This window comes from Gymnoscopelus microlampas, assembly GCF_963454915.1.
Source record: "Gymnoscopelus microlampas genome assembly, chromosome: 16".
NCBI lineage: Eukaryota > Metazoa > Chordata > Actinopteri > Myctophiformes > Myctophidae > Gymnoscopelus > Gymnoscopelus microlampas.
This window is the reverse complement of record NC_139953.1, coordinates 24,773,180-24,790,082: the sequence shown is the minus strand read 5'-3', so window position 1 is coordinate 24,790,082 and position 16,903 is coordinate 24,773,180.

Genomic DNA, 16,903 nt, shown 5'->3' with positions numbered 1-16,903 from the left:
TAAATCATTTCTGAAAATGAAAAACATGAATGAGACTGGTTGTAGCCATACAGTTAATGACTTGTGCCAGTAGGTGGGGGTAGTGGTTCAATGTGTTTCAGGGAATTTCACTTTCAAACATGTTTGGGGTCATTTTAACATCTACTCAGGCTTTTGTGACCACCCCAGACAGTTTTAAGTTGCCTGATTCAGTATTAAGATATTTGATATTCATTTTATCAGACACACCCCTTTCCTATACAAACCCATTTCAACCATGATAGATTAATCAAAAACACCTGTTCTTGTGACTCATACTGCCCTCCTAACGTAATCTTCCGATTACCTTTTTCATTAATGTTTTGTATTTGTATTTATTCCTTTTTTTTTTTAATTATAAAAAATAAATGAAAAAAGTCTCCAGAACCAAGGACGGTTGTTTTTTGAAGAATCTATCATGGTTAAAATGGAGTTTGAAGTTACAATGGATTTGTGTCTGATAGAATGAATATCTAAATATTGAATTAAGCAACTTAAAAACTGTCTGGGGTGGTCACAAAAGCCTGAGTAGACATTATTAAACACATCGGTCCAATGGTGTGTTGGCATTGATCTGTATCTACACAACAGATAAACTACTCGAGGTGGCCTATCTTCTATTTTCACGTATTTTAAATACAATTAAGGGACAGGTCTGTTCTGTTTTAACTGCTGGAAAAACCCCAACACATATCTTCAGATAAGAGGGTGTGGCGATATATGGCCCTGATTATTGGTGACATAACTCAGGCATTTAAAAGCCTGCTCAGTAATGGCCAGTGGTGGGCAGCCTGCATACTGCACTTAAGAGATGAGAGGCGAGGCATACTGTATGTACGCCCTGGCCCTAAAGAGAACAGAGTGCCCCAGGCTCCATCTCACACTCATCACCCATAAGTTGGACTGTGACAGCAATAATTACCTTTCCTGAATAGCTGAACTGGAAGGACAGAGAAGGGAGAGGCGTGGACTCCATGACTCCAAGACGTGGGCCGATTTGACTGGGCTGGTCACACAAAAAAGTGCACAAAATAATACTGAGTTGCACAATTGTTGGGGTGTCTTTAGGGTTTAAAAATCCATCTTAAACTTGTTCTCTCCCTCCCCTTGTTTCACCTCATGACCGGTGCAGCAACATGGGGGATGTCTTTAGAGGTCAGTGATTTCAGTGTTTCAGTGAAAGAAAAAGTGCAACTATTTATTATTTATATACTTACTACTGCATTTACTTAGTTAACCACTTAAAGGGATAGTTCACCCCAACACTTATTTTTTCTATCGATTAGTCGAGTTGAATTCATGGATATTTTTTTAGTTTTTGTCGCATTCCTAAGCCAATAATTTGATGACCAGCGGACTGGTAGGCAGCGGTTCCGGTAGGAGACACAATGGAGACTCTTTGTGTCTCCTATACCCGAACCGCTGCCGGTCATCATATTATTGGCTTAGGAATGCGACAAAAACAAAAAAAATATCCATGATTTTTTTCTTTATTCCTCCGCCATGGCTCTGTATAATAATAATAATAATAATAATACAATATTTATTTGTATAGCACCTTTCACACATGCATGTTATTCAAAGTGCTTCACAGTTGCTAAACAAAAACGACAACAATAACAAGTCATCATTCATACTTTCATAATAACCGTATTTCCCCCCAATCATAAAAAACAGATATGCGAAACATTTCAAGTTGAACATGTGCTAGAGAAAGGCTAGTTTAAAGAGATAGGTCTTTAGCTGCTTTTTTGTATGGCATGCCTTGGGGATGGTAAAATAATGCTATTCTGGCAATAAATATACTGGCCCTCTTTCAAAGGGTGATGGAATTAAAATCATTTCCCTTCCATACAATCACAGTAGTAATTCTTTTGTAGTGGATAGAAAATCTCGGGATCCACATGGGAGCAGCATTAGCCTGTAAACATTTGAATCCGTCCCTTGGAAATGCAGGTTCCACACAGAGATTCCAGACTAATATCTATGCAGTGATATTAGTCTGGCCATGCCAGGCTATAGAGCAGCATGGCTCCAGTGGGGATCTTGGACTTCGTGGCTAGCCTGTGACACCAGTCATGCATAGTATGACGTAAGTGTCTATGACATTATCTATGAAGCATGACTCCAACTTTGGGAAAGGTTTCAGCCCAATGAGATTGACTTCCCTTATAAAATGAATGTTACATTTTTCAAAAAGTCTAGGACCTGTTAAAATAATAGCACAGGTACTTCTGTGGCCTACTGGCAGTGAGCACAAGAAATTTGGCACTGAGCCACGCAGAAAAAGCATCAATGTGTGTTCTTTTCGCGCATTGTCATTGAACTGGAGCACTGGTCCTATTCCCCTGTGGGTAGTGATGAGGCAATGGAGCTTGAGTGAAGATCAAATGTCATCTTTGAGTACTGGGCCTGCTAATATAGCACCATTAAGAACCCAGTTACATGGAAGCTGTAAGATGGGCTAGGGATGAAGATGATGCAGACATTATGGTCTAGAGACTTAGAGATGGGGACGAGGGCACACTGGTGGATCAATGTCAGTAAATGTCTGGAAGACAAATGTGAGGATCAGTGGTTCTTCTTCAGCATGACTGAGGTCAAAAAACTTAAGTGGAAGCGTGTGTTATTTATGTTTGGACACTTACATCCTTGACAGGGTCAACCATAAAAAAGTAGATTGTTTTCTTCATGTGACCTGTGAGAGGAAATGTCAATGTCATACTTGTTGTAGGGGTACTGTTAACACAGGTGTTGAAAACTAGCACTGGTGCTATATACACTTTAAGCAAAGCATCTGGTTCGTCCAATGTGATTGTGATGTCCATGTCAAATAGATAAACATAAACATAAAGAAAAAGACCATGCAATACACAACCATAGATGTGTCTGTGTATTATTTGCACACCATATATATTAACTAAATGGTATGTAATCAGTGCTCAACATATCTATAATAATGCATACATTCAACTGTCCTTGAGGCTAAACCAGAATAATTTGTTATAATGGCTATAGCCATATAATTGAAAAATCACTCAGTTCAATTTCAAACCAGGAGTCAATGGCCTTGAGGGATGCAATCTAACAGCTGACCTCTTGACCTGACACCCCAGCCCCCCCCCCCCCCCCCCCCCCCCCCGCTTTGATTGGCTCTTTGGCTGTAATCCACATTCACATCTCATCCAGTATGAAGCACCTTGCAATGTGGTTGTTTCACAGTTACACAAAGAACCCTGAGCTGTATTAGCTCTTGCCACTATGCCTCTATCCTTACACACTAACTCACTCTGGGGAATTAAACCCATCTATCAGTATTTTAGCTGACATCAGCAGCATAACTCTTGCACACGGTTATGCAAATGGCCCCTGACTGAAGGGTATTTCGCTACATTCATCTCATGTGCGATGTAACGTTAGCTGTGATATGTAAGAAATACGGCCAAGTGCCGTCGTGGGGGACAGGCATGTCATCTTGCCTGGCGCTGGAGTGAGATGTATAATGGCTTATGTGTTTCTGTGCAGAATGCTTACTGTAGTGGAGTGCAGCCTATATAACCTGCTGTGTCTGGAAAACAGGAATCAGTGTGTGCATGCCCCACGTTGCTCGCCAAAACAAAATCCATTATTTTCTGCCACCATTAAGTACGGTGAAGTATAAGTTAGGCTTTTCTGCTCTGATCTCAGCCACATTGAATGGACAAGTATAGGTTGCATAACCTTACCCTCCCCACAAATATGCTGTTTGCACATCCTGCCGGTTAAGTAACACATTGTTTCTGGAAGTAAAGTGGTGTAATGTGATGTTCCTGGCGAGAGAGGGTTACTTGACACTTTAATCATATAATGTAACCATGAGGTGTGTAGGGCAAGAAAATGGAAACTTAATCGGACTAGAAATGTTAAGCAAGACAGATTTAAATTGATGGATTGAAATAGCCACAAACAATAACGGGGCACTGAACCCATCTTCTCCTCTTCCCCGCCAAAATAATGTCACTCCTTTAATTAAAAAACAAAATTCCTATCATGTTGACTTTGACTGATCTGAAGAATAATCAGTCTAAGCAGCTCACTGAGCTAGCTTGCTGATATTTGACATTAGGCCTATCCGTGACTGAGATGATTAAAAAGCATTGGCGACTGTAATTTAGGCCTCATTATTTGGGCCACTGCCAAATGCACTCACTCTAAGTGCCCCCAATTCAATTCTCATTTCCTGACTCCTGCCCAGAAGAGAGCAATTTCTTTTGTACAGTATATTTCCTGAGTCATTGCTTTAACAAAGACATTTTATACAGAGTCAGTCTTTAAGAAGACATTCAGACATTCTGTAACAGGGACATACTATCAAACCAGGGTTCTGTTAGAAATGGTAAAGAGAAAATATCAGTTAAACATTTATATTCATGAATGTCCTTACAATATATTTTCAAATCAGTTGTTAGCAGCCTGAGACTTTATTAGCGTTTGTTTTTTTGCTGTGTGAGGCACCAGAAAGGTAGGCTTTACTGCATCAGTACAATTGAGATAATATCTATGTTGTAATTGAACTAAACTAAACCACCTAATTCTAAACTCACTGATACTCATGGTATTGAACAAAGGCTCAGGCGCCATATATGTTATGCTCCAGGCATATTAAAACACACATACATGATTTGCAAACAACATTTGACTGTTCTGATAAAATCACAAATTCATCATGTTAAAGGTAGGGTAAGTGATATTTTTTGGTTAAAACAAAAAGTATTTTGTTAAAAGGTTAAAATACTATATTCTGATAGTAATCATTGCTATATAGTGTTTTTTTCAGTAACAGATGTCTCCTTGTCTCTCCAGCTCTTTAATAAACAGAAAATACTTTTTTCGGTAGGTGTCAAAATCTCTACCCATTTTTAAGCTTAATTGTTATAGTGTTCCAGTTCCAATTTTGTCTGCTCATTTCTTAGTGTCATCACTTCCAATTTCACTTGTTTAATCTATATCCTGATTGAGTTCTCTGTCCTGGTTGGATAAAATTGGAATTGAAACTGAAACTGAAACGAAAATGCATTTTCTGTTTAATAAAGAGCTGGAGAGACAAGGAGACTCCTAATACTGAACAAACACTCTATAGCAATGAGTACTATCACAATATAGAGCTATTTAACACTTATTTTAACCAAAGCAAATCACTTACCCTACCTTTAATGATTGTTTGGCTGCACAAGTTAACCGCTGAATAGTCTCGCGTAGCCAGACCCCACAGAAAATGAAAAACAGCGACCTCTGCTGTTTCTGATTTCTGTTCTTGAGAGATTAACCGCTGAACTACCCTAGCCAAACAGAAGCCCATCTGAACTCCAGTGATGGAAGTAGGCCTACTCCATTTAAAAAAAAAGTATCAATACAGCAATGTAAAAATACTTAGTTACAAGCAAAAAGTCTGGTATAAAAAATTGACTTGAGTAAAAGCACAAAAGTATTATGCCGAAATCCAATTTCACAAGTTGAAATTCTTTTGAAAATGGCAGATCTACAAGCTCACAACAAGTCAGACACGTTGGGGGGTTGTAGATCAACTATTTTCAAATAGCCAAAGTATAAGTAGGGCTGAAGTGGTTAATTTGTTTTGTAATAATAACAATCAAAAGTAACTTGTATCTAAAGTTTTCAATTCATTATAGTGGCGTAAAAGTACAATATTCGAAATACTCCATTAAAGTAAAAAATACCCCAAAACTAATATACTTTACTTGAGTAAATGCACTTAGTTACTTTCCACCACTTGCCCAGCCAAACAGAGGCCCATCTAAACTCACAGATGATACATAAAACATCAGTATAGATCCCCGCCGCAACAGCTTCATCTGCGACAAAGAATGCTTTACGGAAATCCCTGAGCCAACATTTTTAGCCCGAGCATGAGTCGTGGTCCACCTTGCAATGATTCATCACTGGGTCTGATGGATTCTGAATCAGTCATCCATCATAAAGCCATCAGCATACAGCCTTCTCCTCTCAGAGGAGAGGTGATGTAGCGGCCGGGATGCCCTGATTTATATCCATGATTCACTGTCCTCGCTGTTTCGCCCTGCGTCACCTGCCTGTCCATTTTCAACACACTATGTACCCGTGCAGACCGTGATTAAGCAGTGCTGGTGCACCCAGGTGTGATGGATGTCACTATGTGTCAGCTGGGAGAGGACCCAAATGCAGATGACCAGAGGCAGAGTAGGTTCAATACAAATAATTTATCAGGCAAAATAAGCAGGACGTACAAGGCTTGAGAATCTCCACAGCAGGTGTGGGAGATATGCAGGAATGGAATACTTCTGACTTGATTTATTACCTCAGTAAACATTTCCCTGATGACTTTATGTTCTCAATCACTAGTTTCAAGTCTTTTTTTCAGTGCAGCATTATAAATGATGGTTAGGCTATATTTAGAGTACAATAGATGATGAAGTAGGTATGCTTTAGAACGTGGCTAGGTGGGAAAATAGGGATGACCCCGACAATTTGCTACCATGTCAATCATCAGGATGAATGCATAGCATGTTGTACCACCAGCTCCACCCTCTTGTCCAAATATGGTAACTTATGGCTGGAAAAAAATCCATGATGGTGAGGGTCTAATTGAATATGACAAAGTGACAAAAAGCTTAACTCAAGGCTTCAAAATAAGACTCCAGAGGCAAGTGGCCTGGGATCTTAAGAATGGAGCCGGGACCTCAAGCAGATCTTGAGGGCCTGGACCAGAGAGGAGCAGGATTGGACACTAGGCAGATGGCTAACTGACTGGATGGCTAGCAGGCTGGGGGCTAGCTGACTGGAGACTAGTCGACTGGAGGCTAGCTGACTGGTATGAAGGTGGCTGTGGGCTAACATGCTGGAGGCTATGGTGCAAGTTAGCTGACTGAGAAGCAGACTGATGGCTAGGAGACAGCTCGGCCAGAGCAGTCATCAAGGCCCTCAAAGGTCCCACTCGTTTTTCTGCTAGGCCAGGCCTGGAATAAATGTCCCAAAATGCCATTCTCAGTGCAGTTTCATTCTGCTCTGTACTGGAGGCTTTCATGACAACATTGTCCATGAGGAACTGAAGGGTGTAAAGAACTTCACCAAGTTTGTCACTGGATCCATTTCCTTCGTATCCAGGTCAAGTTTACATGCACACTTGTGAGAAAAGCACAAAGGAGAAGACTCTGTGGGCTCCGATACACATGTTGCACTACCTTCACTTCATACACAGGCAATTCTCACATGGTGCATAAACGAGAAACACTGCGTTTAGCACATTATAACACCAAGCACCTGGTAGATGTCAACAATTATCGCAGATTCAGGATTGTCATTCCCAAAAGGGGAGAAAAACTCCTGTAACTTTACTCAGTAGTAAGATGTTGTGCTTGCCAAAAGGAACAGATCTACAAACCATCAACATGTTGCATTTATGACCCGGTTGCACGATGGAGTATAAATTAAGCTTAACATTACATAAAATGCAGTGATTGAATAAGGAAACATCTGTGAAATAAACATTTGGAAGATCCATCTTCATACAAATATAGCCTCTGTATTCCCCATGTGCCGATTATGTACTTCTAACTATACCTATCTATGCACAAGGGCTTACCCAGACCTGTATGTATAGTTGATAGAAGAATTTCCGTATCATATGAATAATGGCATCATGGGGCCCCCCCTTCCTATGGTACTCTGGAGTGATAGTAGGTCTGCGGTAAAGCATTCACAAAAATATTAAATAACATAGTTGTCGTTCATGGTTTGGCGCCGAATCATACAGCGGTGTGCAAGTTTAGCAAACTCAAACGCACAGATGGACACATTGATGGACGGGGGGAACACAATCTCTCACCAGGTGGTATAATAAAAAAATATTTATTAGGCAAAATAAAAAACAAGGACAAAGATATCCAAAAGCCAGCTAGCACAAATCAAAAGTCCAATGCAGGCAAAAAAATCCAGAACCCAGTAGTGTAAAGTAACTAAGTAGATGTACTCAAGTACTATAATTAAGTACAATTCTGAGGTATTTTTACTTTACAGCGGAGTATTCCCATTTTCAATACTTTTACTTCTACTCCAGTACATCTCAGGGGCAAATATTGTACGTTTTACTCCACTACAATAATTTGTAAACTTCAGTAAGTTATTTTTATTTATTTTTATTTTTTTATTACAAAACATGCATTAACCACTTCATACTTCGGCTATTTGAAAATAGCAGATCTACAAGCTCATAATGCTTCGCGACACATTGTGAGCTTGTAGATCTGCTATTTTCAAAAGATTTTTATACATTTTGAAAACTTGTGAAATGGGACATTCTGCATAATGAGTACTTTTACCTTTGGTACTTTGAGTACATTTTGAATACCGGACTTTTACTTATAGCAAAGTATTTCTACATTGTGGTATTGATACTTTTATTTAAGTAAAAAACTTGAATACGTCTTCCATCACTGACAGAACCACAGGTCAAGCAGACAGAACTGGTTATGCGTACTGAGATTGTAAACTATTTTACAAGGGAGCCCCTGGCTAATAAAGCAAACAAGCAGGGGAAAAAATACAAAGCAAAAATACTAAATACATGAATACAAACTTGAGTAAAACAGGGCAAAATGTTTAGAATCTGAAGTAAACTGTGAAAAGTTGACTTAATCCCCAAAGGGATTAGGTACTCCCGTTTAATTTCATTCTGGAGCTGATTCCAGGACTATCATGGAGCATAAAAACTAAAAGCCATCACTCCAAATTGTGTGGATGGATGAGAAACTGTAAAAAGTGGCAGGTTTGTGGAATGGAGATTGTAAGAACTTGTTTTCAACTTAAAAAGGCAATTTAAAAAGCCAAGCAGTTGCCTAATGATGCCTTAAAAATGAAAATGTGCCAATGAAGCCATCTGTGGTGAGATAATGAAGCCAGACCTGCCCAGTCATATACAGTAAGTGACTGCGATGTGTAAGGGATTCAAATAAAACATGGTAGATTGATTGATTGATTGATTAAATACTTTTATTAGACATAAATGTAAACAGTACTAGGTACAGTCAGACATTTTGAGCTAAAAGGATAACACAAAAAAGTCCTGGGGACTTGTTTCCATTGTGGTCTGTATTCAAATCATCAACATAGCATAAAAATAACACCAAAGTACAATATCATCAACAAATATAAAACACTATATGTACAAAGTAGAAAAAGAAAAGAAAAAAAAGTGAGTTCACCTCCTCTTTTGGTCTCATGAATGATTTATTTTCAGGCCTGTTTTGAGGGAAGCCAGACATTTTTTAAGGATGGTGTCAGGGCATTCTACACTTTGATGGCAGTGCAGTAGAACGATAATTTACCCCATGTTTGTTCTATAGGCAGGTGGTACCAGATTGTTGTTGTCGCTCCCTCTAGCATTGTGGCTGTGGGTGTTTTACTCACTTTGGTGAGGTAGTTTGTCAGGTATAGTGTCAGGAATGGATAGTCAAAGCCAAAATCTTGAAAACCAATCCCATTTTTGCCTGGAGAGTGGTAGAGGAGGAGTTAGAAGACTCCAGAAAGGGGAGCTGCAAAGGAGTAGACAATTATGTTGTCTGCAAAAGGTTGAAGGTAAAAAATAAATAGTGAACAAAACTGGACACCAAAATAGAATCTTGGGGTACTTCCCAGGACATTTACTTGGAGGATAATTGCTGACCACCAGCATAATGGTCAGGAAATCATTGATTGATTGAATACTTGGTACGATTATACAATGGTGCTAAAAGGATAACACAAAAAGCAAAAGCAAAACAATTTTACAGAGGTGAGACTCAAATAACCAGAAACTCTTCTTCTTCTTTCGGCTAATTCCCATCGGAGTTGTCACAGCGGATCATCAGCATCCATCTGGATCTGTTTTCTGCGTCTTCCTCTGTAACTCCTGCCACCTGCACGTCGTCTCTCATCGCATCCTTAAACCTTCTTTTTGGCCTTCATCTTCTCCTCTTTCCTGGCAGGTCTATCTTCAGCATCCTTCTCCCAATGTACCCCACATCCCTCCTTTTTTCAAATGTCCAAACCATCTCAACCTCGCCTCTCAAACCTTCTAACCTGGGCTGATCCTCTAATGTAGTCATTTCTGACCCTGCCTGCACTCTCCTCTTCGCCTCTCTTCCACTGGTTTTTAAAACGTTATATTTATAGTTATCATTATAGTTTCCGTTCTTGGTGTGGATGGCCCTTAAAAGCTACAACCAACTCAAAATTCTTAGAAACTTGTGCTCTTGCTAATGGGAGTAAAGCCCAGTCGAAGTTGCAATCACTTGCAACAGAATCCAAAAAATGTGCTGACCTGCAATGGGTCAGTTCAGACCACTGTAACTGGTTGCAAGATGCAACTCGTTGCATTGCAAATCATTGGTGTGGACTTAAAAGGAAAGAAATAGTAAAAGATTATCTTTAGTGCTAGAACTGTGGGGGAGTGGGTTATTTGAAGGTCATTGCCTATACTCTGAGGGTTATCATCACATATCGTAAATAACAACAAAAGGTTAAAAGTTCAAATAAAATGAAATATCTTACCATAACAGAAATAAATTTAGTTTTCAAGATCTATATTTTTGGGGCCGACAAACACAGCCATCCTAGACCTTAGATAGCAAACAATAGTGTACAGGTGAAGTAACTAGCCACAGTTAAACTAATTAATATGTTCTTCATGTTGTGTTGTGACTGTTTCAAGATATACCATACAGTATAGTATATCAAACAATATAGTATACCACCCAGTCCACTACTATACTGTCATAGGTACACTGTACCGTACAGTACGGTACAGTGCACTTTTTGTACAATGGGTTATCTTACCTATGTTACAAATGAGTCTAATGTCTGCGCCTGCATGGATGATACATCTCCACACACAACGACAATTGAAAGGCATGCTTTTAAAATCATATTTTAATCCTGAATCCTGAAAACATCATAAAATACTCTAAATGCAGTGAAACCCAGAATTATATTTCTAAACTCACAACTTTCTAAACAATCCCTGATCAAATCTGGGCACTGTATCCTAAAATACTTAAATCTGATCAAAGTTGATATAATCACATATTGCATGGAAGAAATATCTCACTGGACAGGAGAGAAGACTGCCAAGTCCAGTAAATGTTATTGATAATATGTCAAAACCGTTTAAAATTGGAGACTGCTTCACTGTTCAGAATGAGTTTGTTTGGTAAGGCATAGAGTGAAAAAACTAATGTCAGCAAAAACAAAACGAAGACTAATGCATATCATGATGGAACTGACAAACATTCCTCTGTCAAAGTGACCGCACTTTGCCATGCAGCTGGCCAGCATAAGAGGTTCACAGATTAGTGAACATAACATTTGTTTCTACACAAGCCCCCCCCCAAAAAATGTGTCAATAAGCCAGTATACCTCAACTCTAGACACTCAACATTCTTAAGCATCAATTCTATTTCGTCAAATGGCCATAACTATAAATCAGTTATCTTTGTCGAGTGAATAAGTATGAATTAACTTTTAGTATTTCAATTAATTCAGGCCTCATTATCTTTATCCTTCTGGGTTCCTGTCTTCAGAGTCTTCATGTACCTACAGTATGTGTTCCGGTCACACAAGGCTTATTGTTTCAGCCCACATTTTTGTTGTGTCTAGGTGGAGATTTTGTCTCTAAAAGAGTCTGATTGCACACAACATGATATGGTTTTCTGACAGGATAACAGGATCCTAGCTCAGGTCTGCAGACTAGACTGTTGAACAGACTTGTTTCACTTCAGGAAAAGTAAACATCAGTATATAAAAGTATACACCCGTATGCAAAAGTAGAAGTATACATCATTATACAAAAGTATAAATCAGTATTATAATCATTTTATGGGGAACACAACTTTATTTCAGATTTTCTAGATATTTATACAATCCAACTTTGATCCTTAGCTCTATGGCTTTGATTTGTGCCTTTGGGATAGAATTTCTCATTTTCACAAATATCGATCACACTACCATTGTAACAGTAACTCATATGAACGCATTTACTGTGACAGGCAGTTTGACTGTGATCTTTGAATGTTTATAAAGAACCAAATGTCCCTTAACTGTAAGATAACTGCTCCTTTGTTTGATCTGCCACTTTAATTTCCAGAAATGAAGATGTTACCACATAAAGACTCTTTTAGCTGTTTATGTATTGTTCATTAGATCACAGGGACCATTTTGTCTGCTTTGTAAAACTTGTATCAGACTGGTCTGGTTATTGTGTCTTAATGACCGCGCAGTGAGTCGTTATGTCCCTCTGCCGTGTGGTTACACTTTGTTGCTGTCGGACAGAAAAAAGAACAAACACCAAAAGAATGCATGGCATTTTGGGATGGCCTTTGGTGGAGGACAGACTTCATATTTCCCTGCTGTCTTTTGTCAGAGGCATTATTTCAACTAGGGTCCCGGCTGTCCTGTATATGGCCGGCTGAAGTTTAGCTCAGATGAACACACCTACAACACCAGATATTCATCACAAGGTTTCTTTACGCTTCCCATTTCAAAAACGAATTCAATGCAACACACAGTAATGTATAGAGCAATGAAAGAGCTGCAAAGTCTTCCATCACAACTCGTACAGGCAACAAGTAAATCTGATTTTAAAAATAAATTAAAGAAACATCTTATGGAATCTGCTTTTTGATAATGGCTAACTGCACTCTGTTTAATGTTTTTACATAGTATTACTGTATTTGTAAACCTGAATTTGTTTGAATTTGGTTGTTGAGGTATCATTAAGATGTGACATTTATAATTTAGGCTACTACACCATATAATCAAGATTGATTAATATTTTCCATTTGTATTTTAAGTGTTTAAAATGTTTTTGATACTGTCATGTAAAATGTTTTCATGTTATGTAATGTAATTTATTTCTGTGTGGACCCCAGGAAGAGTAGCTGCTGCTAAGGTAGTAGCTAATGGGGAAACAAATAGAAACCTTGTATCTCCATATTTTAGCTTTTTTACTTTTAATGTTTTTTTTTGTAAATGAATGCCCTACTTTGTCAAACTACAGTGTCACACATAAGTAGCAAAAATGCTTATCTACAAGCTCACAACGTGTTGCAATGTAGCTTGTTGATCTGCTATTTTTGTTATTTTTTAGTTTTTAAGTGAAAGTGTGTGTCTGTGGGTATCATTTATATCAAATAATGAAAAGAATAAGAAAGCTTGGGACTAAATAATAACTACATTGGATCCATTGGAACAGAGGTTCTTTTTTCTATTTCCTGAAAAATAACAGTTTTGGACATACAAGATTTCCGCCCGACAGCGACTTTAAGTGTGTTGTTAGGCAAACCAATAGCTGTTCCAGAGTTTTCAGTTTGTCTGTTTAAATCTTCATGTAAACACACTGTCACTGTGGATCACACAGAGAAGCTGTTGCTCAGGTCTTTGCTCTGTTTCCTAAATTGAAATGTCAACTCGAATAACTTTTGCCTCCTGACTATGAGATAAGAATCCGATAAGTATATATATTTTTTGAAAATATATGTACAATACAGGGCGAACAAAATAACGACCACAGTGCAGCACTTCTGCTTCTTTATGAGAAAGTACAATTAGATGGATGAAATATTTGACAAAATGTTAATGAAATAAATTTGTTGTAACACAAAAGTAAAGCTGGAAAGAATATGTTTGAATACCCAGACCAAAACACAGTTTCTGTTAAAATAACATAATGACTTGGCATAATGATTTATCCTCCCAACTTTAGTCTCATAGCACATTTGCATTTCAATATAAAGAAAAAGCTAGTGACTTGAAACTGACGCTGACGCCCTGTAACACAATCTGGTCAAAGAATCTCAAGGGCTTGCTGTGTCATAACAGTCTGCAAACAGGAAGACTCCAGCCGATGAGGAACAGCTGATGTTTTACCCCCAGAGGCATCATCTGAGTATTAATGCCAAACAATTCATGAACACACAGCAACAGCATTAATCATGTGGCAGGAGTCAATGTGTCACAAACTTTGATACAGAAAATCATTTTTGGAGGTTGTTTGAGGAAAGGTTAACGTAGAAGTGCTTCCGTTTAACATTATTACCATGCATAGCCATGAGGGTGTAATTTCATCCTGCCCTGATAACTTGTCACATTGAAGTTTTTTGTTCCATTCACTTTCACTCAGTTACAGTATGATTTATGGCTAGCACTAAAATATAAAGTAGTGCCATATTAATCATGCTCAGTGGCTGGATTTTCACTGTGTTAATTCTGTCTTCTGCTCAAATCCAATTCAAAACACTGGTAGGCAAGGCAGTCAAGGCTTGACCCCCCCTCCCCCCCTTACCTTTAGGACATACGTACACCCCTTTCCACTTAGAGCATCTAACACAGGACGTCTGTCCAAGTGTCCATCCCTTCCCTACAACATCCTGGTCATCACTCCAAGTGTCTAGAGTAGACTCTTCTCCCTCCTGGCTGCCATGTGGAATGACCTCCCCCCTTAGTCAGGACTGCAGACTCACTCCCAATTTTTTGGCAGTCTGAAGACTCACCCCTTCAGTTACTTCACCGCCTAGCACTCCTCTTTCCTTGTATCACTTCTTGTTGTCTCCGCCAGGCCGAAAGTTTGCAGGATACAGTAGGTCCGTTTTGAACAAAATTCCTCAACTTGTGAACGCAGTGTGCGATTTCCGTGAAATTTTGTACGCACATTTCCACTAGGCCGAGGAAGAAATGCCCCCCTTTTCACATTGGCCTGTTGTAGCGCCACCAGCAGGTCTAATTTAGCAAACCACATTTTTGGAACAAAATCATGAATGCAGTGTCCGATTGCTGTGAAAAGCCTAAGAAGAAATGGAACCCTTTTCACATTGGCCTATTATAGCGCCACCAGGAGGCCATAATAACCTACCTGACCTGGCGGAGACGTGTGCTCCGGGGAGCACTTTTTCTAGTTGCCTATTCATTTATATTAATAGAATGCTAGTTAAACCCTATAATTAGTTGGCCGAATTCCCAAGTGCTCTATAGGCCCCTTCTCGTTTTCACTCTACACTAAATATGTTCTCTCAAAATAGCCGATCTACAACCTCACAACGGATCGCAACTTGACACGTTGTGAGCTTGTAGATCTGCATTTCACCGAACGTTAGCCCCAGAATAGGGATGCTATAGGGTTCAAGTGGTTGTACTATGCAGATGTACATTGGTCACTTGTTCACACAGAGTACGTTATGTTATTTGGATAGACATACTGTACTGTAGGGTATACTGTTTGCTTGACCACAAATGCTAAGAATGTTATATAGCTAGCATGTTGTTTAGACTGATGTTAGGTTTGATGCTCACCTGGCATCCTGTTACTTTGTAGCACTTTGCACTTTATTTACTTGAGCATTTACCCTGTTGTTTTTTGATTGGGTTCATGCCATTTCCACTGATCTTGCACTTTGTAAGAAGTAATTCTGGATAATAGCATCTGCTAAATGCCTAAATTGTAAAATGTAATTCTGCAATGCCGGAGAATACACATTTTCGTATCTCTCCCGATACCAAATGAAAAAGATAGTTTGAACAGAGATATATTAAAAAATACATTTATCACTTCAAAGGGTCATCCAATTTCAATTTTTAAAGCACTTAAAGTAATATAAAACATGAACTTTTATGAGTTTATTGCCCATTAGTTTAATGGCTGTTCTGAAATTACTTTTATTGGTCGTTCTGTGAATATACTAGAGGATCTATATTAATCCATATTATTATTATTATTTAAATTAACTCGTAGTATACAAAGATAATGGGGGTCTTTAAAAATATTTGTAACAATTCTTACGAGATCTTTGAATAAAATGTATGTTTTTTGGAGATCAGGTGAATAAGATGTGAGTAAAAAGTGTGAGCAAGACATTTTCCTCCCACAGGTTATATAAGGCAAGGCAAGTTTATGTGTGTAGAACATTTCAACGACAAGGCAATTAAAAGTTCAAAGTTCATATCAAACATTAAGCACTGAGTCATAGTCTATCTATCATGGACCCTCAAATAGACCTTGCCCTGATTCTCTTGTCCTCTCAAGAAAGACATCTTCTCAAGGAAGAGGTATGCTGCCTTGGCCTACTGCCAGTGCTCAATAAATTTGGTGCTGATCGGTCCAGTGGTTTACAAGATTAGCTCTGGACAGTAAAACAAGATTAACCCTGGACAGAAAGACACCCAAACAGACAGGGGGTGTAATCATAATCTTCCCCCTTCGGCCTTTGTATTCACTGAACATCCCTAGTTTGGCAGGTAGCACCTGGGCGGTCCCGAATGGTTGGATCCCACTTTGAAACCACTGTATAAGAGTTCACCCATGAAGGATGTACTGTAGTCAAAGAAGAAGAATGCCTGACTGGTACTTAACAGAAGATGTAGTGTTCATGTCTCCACCCTCTTCTCTCCAGCTTTTATTCCTCCCTTCATCAGAGTCATTAGCTGGGCTTGGGGTTCTCCCACCTTCTTTTACAGCCCCCATAAAAGCCTTTACTCTCTTCATCCTGCGTCTCCACGGAACGCGAGTGTGTCGGTTCATCATCTGTGCTTAGTCCACTCAGGCATTTGTCATTCGATACGCTTTAGCCTCACCAGGGTGGCCCGGCCTGGCTCGCCATCTTTCGCCCATCATTCACTGTGACTATGAACAGTTTCTGAACCAGATTAATGAAGTGTAAATTAATGGTATGCTTGTGAGCCAGTGTTTGCAGGATGAGAGATATGTGTGAAATCCATATCTTTCCTAACTAGTGTACTATTGCTGCAGAGTGCAGACCCTCCATTTCCCTGTCATTGAAGAAAATTGAAGAAAATATAATAGTGCCTGCATAGGAGGCAATAGGCA